Raw genomic sequence first — 6,215 nt, 5'->3', positions numbered from 1 at the left:
GAAGTTGGGTTTCCTGCACTGTATCTGGATATCATAGCGTGGGAGGGTGCGGGGGCGTGGGGTGCAGCGTGGGAGGTTGCAGGGGCGTGGGGTGCAGCGTGGGAGGTTGCAGGGGCGTAAGGAAGACGTTGCTAGTGGTTGGATTGAAGGAGGTGTATCGGTCTGCAGGCCACGGAGCTGCTCTCTGGTACGGGGACAGTTAGGTGGGCAGCCCTCTTGTTGGCATGGTGGGATGATCTGGGCAGCATCATCCTGATCCGTGTCTCTTGCATGACGAGCACAGTAGCATTGCCACAGGGAGACAGATGGGGGGTGGGAAGTCCCCGCTCCTCACCATCTCTGTCTGCAAGGACCCGGCTACGGCGGCTCTTCGACCGTCTCTGTCGTGCTGGGAAGCTCGCAGGGTAACCGAGCTGTGATGGTCTGCGCGTGGTGGCCTTGAGACGCTGGCTGCTCTGCTCCCAGCTGCCGTTCCCCGGGTCGGGTACTTAATCCGTGCGTGATCCCATAAACCCAGAGCTGTGGCAGATCGCGTGACTGGCGTTTCTATTTCTCAAACGTGTGCTGGGCTGGGCGGGAGCCCTCCTGCTCACCTAGTCCATTGCTCTGCATCGCACCCGTGCCTGGGGCAAAGACACTTGTATCCGGGTCTCTCTAGTGAACTCCTCCTCACCATTGCAGTTTTAAGGACTTTTCTCCCATTTGACCCAGTCTTTCCCCAGTGCTGTGCAACTCAGACTGATTTTCGCCCCCAGCTAAGGATGTGGGCACAGGACACAATTGCTAGGGAGTCATTTACTTGTGATTTCCTCTGCACACAGCTTGCCCAAGGGCGGCACTGGCTCTGCTCCAAGCCACCAGCTGGAGTGCCTGGAGCAAAGGGGTATCCCGGGATAGAGCTGATCAGAGAGTGGACACACAACTGGGATAGCAGGGTAGTGCTTTGGGAGGGTGGCTTTACCCCCAGGGAGGGGGTCTTACCTTGGCACAAGGCTGGATGGTGTGTGTCTGCTCCTCTCTTTCCCCAGAATAGCCGGGGTATGATGGAGCAAGTGTGTCATGTGTCTGCGTGCTTGCTCCTTGGGATACTCCTCCAGTGTGCAGAACAGATGGATCGCATGCCCACAGGAGCCCAGGGACTTGCTTTTCTAAACCCGTACGTAGTCAGACACCCCATCTCTAGCAGCCCCGTCCCCTGCAGAGCCCCTCGCTTGACAGCTCAGAAGCGGAGGCATCCTTCTCGAGGCAGGGCGCTTAGCACCCTCTCCCCCAGCCGTCCCACACGCCCCATTTGCCCCCTCTGCACTCTTCATGCAGCATTTACTCTGGTTACGGCACGGGAAGGAGACCCAGGAGAGGGGGGTTCAGTTCCCACCTCCGCTGCTGACTCTCTGCAGGGATCGTGGGCCCGTCTCCTCTCTGGGGCTAGGATAAGTGCCCCTGTGCTCACTTGGTCTGTGTCTCCCGTTAGCACGGGGGCTCTGTTAGTCTCCCAAGCACCAGGGGAAGCCACCAGCTTCGACTTCCTTATTACTCCATTAGCACTGCTGGGAATTGGGGGATGCTGTCTTGGGAAAGGGGCATATGACCTTGGAGCTGCCTCTTGGCTGCAGAAAGCGCGCTGTCCTGTCTCCAGAGCCGTGGGAAACACCGCAGCTCGCGTGTGCAGGTGCCCCAGCGTGGGGATAACCCAGCAGGTCCGAGCTGCTGCCTTCGCCTCTGTCTCTCCAAAGGGTGGGGGGGAGCCGTGGTGGGAAGACGCGTCTATGCCGCTGCATCTCTCGGGGCTGGCTGCGAGGCTGCCCCCGATCCGGGACTGACGTTTCCCTGGATTGCGTCCCTGTGCCGGAGCAGACGCCCGGGCTGGGCTGCGGTGAGCGTCCCGCCGCGCATTTCCAGCGCGCGGCCGGTGACTTGCGCTCCGGGGCGCGTGTCGGGACGCCGCGGCCTCGAGCCCCGCGCCCAGGACGCTCGGTGTCTCCCTCTCGCGTGGCAGGGGCCCGTTTCCTCCGCAATACACTCTGCCTTCGTGCTCGCTTTCTAAGCAGAGCTTTTGCTTCCTCGTGCTGACCGTGTCCCTCTTCCTTCCCGAGCCACGTGTCTTGGCGCTCCTTCTGCCGCTTGTTGCATCTGTTGTTTTTCACCGTTTGATTTCAACGCGAAGGCTGAATCCTGGCAGCGATGCTTTCTCAATCTAAAAAAAAATGTGCAAATTTGGGCTTGCTTTTAAATGCCTTCTTTCCTTTCAATCCTTTTTGGAACGGACAATGGGAAGCTACTGTCTCTTGTTTCTCACCTAACAGCTGGCCGCAGGACGTCATTGAGTATTTGATAGGATAGGGAGATTAGTATAAAGGTAGGTACAGTAGATTTGGGATTAGGCAGGATTAAGAAGGCTCAGATACCTGCTGAAAGCTGTTATTTCAACAGTCATGCATCTGTGTTGAAAAATATTATTGCTTTAATGCCATCTGTAGAAGCAGATCGAAGGAACAGAGAAAACCAGTGCTATCTGGTTCTCGAATACCCTTTTGCAGGGTGTGGAAAATTTGCATTATTTCAGGTGGATCGGCAGGGAAGGTTTTGCTGGTCACCTCTAAAGCCCCCCTGGAATCGAAGGCTTTTAGCGGCAGTCGGAACGGGCCCCTGCCAAAAGGCGCCTGCGATGCCAGCGTGTGCTAGTCTGGCTAGCTTTCACCTACAGAAAAATCGTTTTCTTTCAAATTGACCTTTTAAAATGATAGAAAGGCAACAGCCTGTCGGGATTTCTGTGCAAGAGTCACAGCTGTGATGCTCTCCGCAGGCACCTGCAGCGTGGACAGGTTTGTGCGGTGCTTTGCCGTGTTGAGACGGGGCTTGAGCGCCGGAGGTGGCTGGGACGGCGCTCGCCGTGGAGCCGTCCACGCAGGTCAGGCGACGTTGTGCTCAGCTGGCCGCAGCCTCGCTCAAATGCAGGCAAGACCGCAGGGGCCACGTTGGTGCTCAGTGTTGGCAAGCAGACGCCAGAGCTGGGAGCTAGCAAGCACCCAGGTGGCAGGAGTGGGTCTGCCAGCCCCGTGCCCACGCCACGTAGTCGCCTGTGCAGACGCTCTCCCCTGCGCAGCATCCGAGGAACGTTTGCAGCCGTCTCCCCTGTGTTGGGCCAGCCGCAGACACAGCGCCCAGGTTTAAACGAAGCCTTGGTTTGCTCTTGTCGTGCCCGGCTGCTGTAACGGGCGCACGTTCCTCCCAGACCATTGCATCGACAAAGCAATGCCCGTGTCTCGCCCCGACCTGCCTGGGGCCCGCTCTGTCCTGCGAGCTGAAACTCCGTGGCTGAGCTCTCGTGGTTTGCTTCCTGCTCGGTGCTTGATTAACCTTTATCACAGTGACTTGAACGAGACAGATTGGGCTCAGAGTTGTCTTTGGTATGCAAAAACCCAGCCATTTTTGACACGGAGCTGTGCTTGGCTGCTCCCAGGTTTTGTCTGCGCATAACAATTCTCTGCATGGGTCTCCACTTACCCTGGGAAGTATATTTACACTCATGTGCTCTCCCTGTCTCTCAGAGAGATAATTATTGTTTTTGGTGTCTAATTGCTCCTTTACTGTACAGAAAGCCTAGTGATTTCAACAGGCGCCTCGTTTTGAAAGCGCTGAAATCAAACAGTGCGGTGCTGAAGGGCTGACAACAGGAGAGTCCATGGGTCTTTTCTTTTCAAAAAATTATCTTAATGTAATAATTGTGCAATTGCACAAATTAGACTGTATTTGAGTTGTTTGGAGTCGATAAATATTGAAATGCTGCTTGGAGCTGATTGCTTCAGAAATCACAGCTCCGCGTGCCTGGTGCCCGCTGCTCTCGCTGCTGTAGCTGGAGCTTGTGTTGCAGTGAGCTGGGTCCAGTGCTTGTGCGAGCATTTTTGCACGGATGCAGGGAAGGATGTGGAGACGAGCGTGTGACAGCATGCAGTGCAGATGAGTGTGCAGGGCTGCGCTTGTCGGGGTGTTTGGCCGGGTCAAACGGAGCCCGCTTTGTAGCCAGGGCTCCCCAGCGTAGTCCAATTTACCTGCTTTTCCCACCAAGCCAGAAGTCGGATTTTTGCCAGACATGCAGGCAGGATGCGGCGGAGGCAAAGCCAGCTGTTCCTCTCGGTGTTTATGACGGTTTAATTTACTGGGTGTTATTCCCTTGTCCCTTCTGAAGCAACTGCGTCTCAGCTGCACAAGGGCTGTGCACGGTCCCGATTCAGCAAATACTTCAGGCACGTTGAAGTCAACGTGACTTAAGCATGAAGTCCTCTCCTTGCTGAATGTTGTTAGCCAGCTAGCTTTTTACCTGGTGAGGATGCCACCTCACCCGCTCTGCAGGAGTTTCCCCAGGCAGCAACTGGGATACCCAAGGGTCAGAGTCTCAAAGGCATTTAGAGGTCTCTGAAGGATCCCCTTGGCTGCCTGGCGGCATAAAAGCTTTGCAAGTCTGACGGGAGTCACTTGTGCATCTGGACCGGTGGGATGTGGCTGAAACAGCGCTAATATTGGAGCAGTTTTGCTCCCTTTGCATCGTTCCCACCTTGTCCGCATGGAAGGGTTGGCGCGCAGCGGCTGCTGCCCTCTTCAAGCCGCTCCAAATGTCCGTGCATCCCTACCCCGATCCTCTGCGAGCGTCTCCCACCGCAGGCTGTGCACAGAGGAGGAGGGCAGGGGCGTGCGTTTCAGCCGAGCTCTTCCCAACTTTGATCTGTCCTAGGACTTAGCACAGTTCCCAGGTGTGGAGCAGAAAGCAGCCTTGGCAGGCCTGCGAGCTGTCTTGCTCTTCCCAAGCCTCACGTTCTCCCTCTGGTTGTACAAGCGCTCGGCGCTCCTGGGATTAAGCAGCTCTGGGTGTCTGCTGGACAAGGAAAGGGATCCTGGCACGGTGCTTGTTGGAGCTTCTCGGGTTTTGCCATGAATAGCTCGTCCTTCCCATTGCGAGGCCCAGTGTGGCTGGGTGCAAGCAGCCGTGGGTTGCACTTATCCAGCTAACCATTGCTCTTCTTCTGGCTGTTTGGGCACGAGCTCCACGGCCCGTCTGGGTTCAGCTTTGAGGCTGGAGAAAAATTTGTCATAACATTGACGCCAGCTTTATGGGGTTTCATTTCATCTTAAGGATCAATGGCAAATATTTTACTGTGCCTTTGTCTCTCTTTGAAATCAAGCTAGGAATTGGTCAAATAAAAAGGCTATCTTCTCAGTTGACAGTTTTATTTCTGCAGCGGTAAAAAAGCCATTCTGTGATGGCTATAAAAATAGACAAGACACTGGGGATTTCTGTAAAATAAATTCCCACCTCCTTGCATTCCCCATTCGGGATGGAGCTATCTTTGTGCGTTCACGGAGTACTCAAATGAGGTGGGTTTGTCACTGCGTGGCTCTTGTTAAATGGAAAAATTCATATGGGGCATCTGCACCGCTTTAGAGACGGGCCCGATTTTAGAGGCAGTAAAAGATGGTGCCGCTATGCTGAGCAGCTGTCGACTGCCTGGCACAAAGGGAATTCTTCTTTGCATCGCTTGTCAGTGGACGATGGGGGGTACCTTGCTTTCAGAGAAAAATGGGTGACCGTGGAGCTTCTTGGTGCTTTCAGAAAGGATTTGGTGGGATGCGCATGTTAGACTGTGCATTCGTGGGGAAAATGTCAGGATGTGGCACAGCGGGGTGACGGGGACCTTCATGTTGGCTGATAGGTGCCTCTGTCACCTTTCGAGGAAGCAGGAGCCACGGTCACGGCTGACGGCCGAGGGAAGGGGAATTCGGCTGGCTGCAGGACGCGGCCCCTGCGAGTTCAGCGCCGATGTCAAGTAGGCGGCGCGGCGCGGCACGGCACGGCACCTCTGCGGGGCACTTCGGCGGCTGGGGGGTTGGTAGTAGCCCTCGCAGCCCACAGCCCTTCCCCCCTTGACTTTGGTTGAAGCTTATTTTGCTCTCATAGAAACTCTGCAGCATTGCTGTGGGTAGGGGACCTCGACCCCTTGTCTGGGCTGTTCCTTGCAGCTGCAAGAACTGCCGGATTGAAACTCTTTCCTCAGCTCTGGAAGTTAAATTCATTGCATCTAGATTTTTACACACACACACACACTCACACACTCACACACACACACACACACACTTTTTTCCTGGAAGTTAAATTCATTGCATCTAGATTTTTTTACACACACACACACACACACACACACACACACACACACTTTTTTCCT

The 6,215-nt window shown here is 55.2% G+C and overlaps 1 protein-coding gene across 1 annotated transcript in view; it reads left to right on the top strand.

Moving 5' to 3' along the window:
* PRKCB (protein kinase C beta) overlaps window positions 1-6,215 on the top strand; it is a 103,127-nt gene that overhangs the window by 86,325 nt on the left and 10,587 nt on the right. The window lies entirely within an intron of this gene.

The sequence above is a fragment of the Crocodylus porosus genome, unplaced genomic scaffold (genome assembly GCF_001723895.1).
Source record: "Crocodylus porosus isolate Cpor-Errol unplaced genomic scaffold, CroPor_comp1, whole genome shotgun sequence".
In the NCBI taxonomy this organism is placed as follows: Eukaryota; Metazoa; Chordata; order Crocodylia; family Crocodylidae; genus Crocodylus; species Crocodylus porosus.
This window is presented reverse-complemented; position numbering and strand designations above follow the sequence as displayed.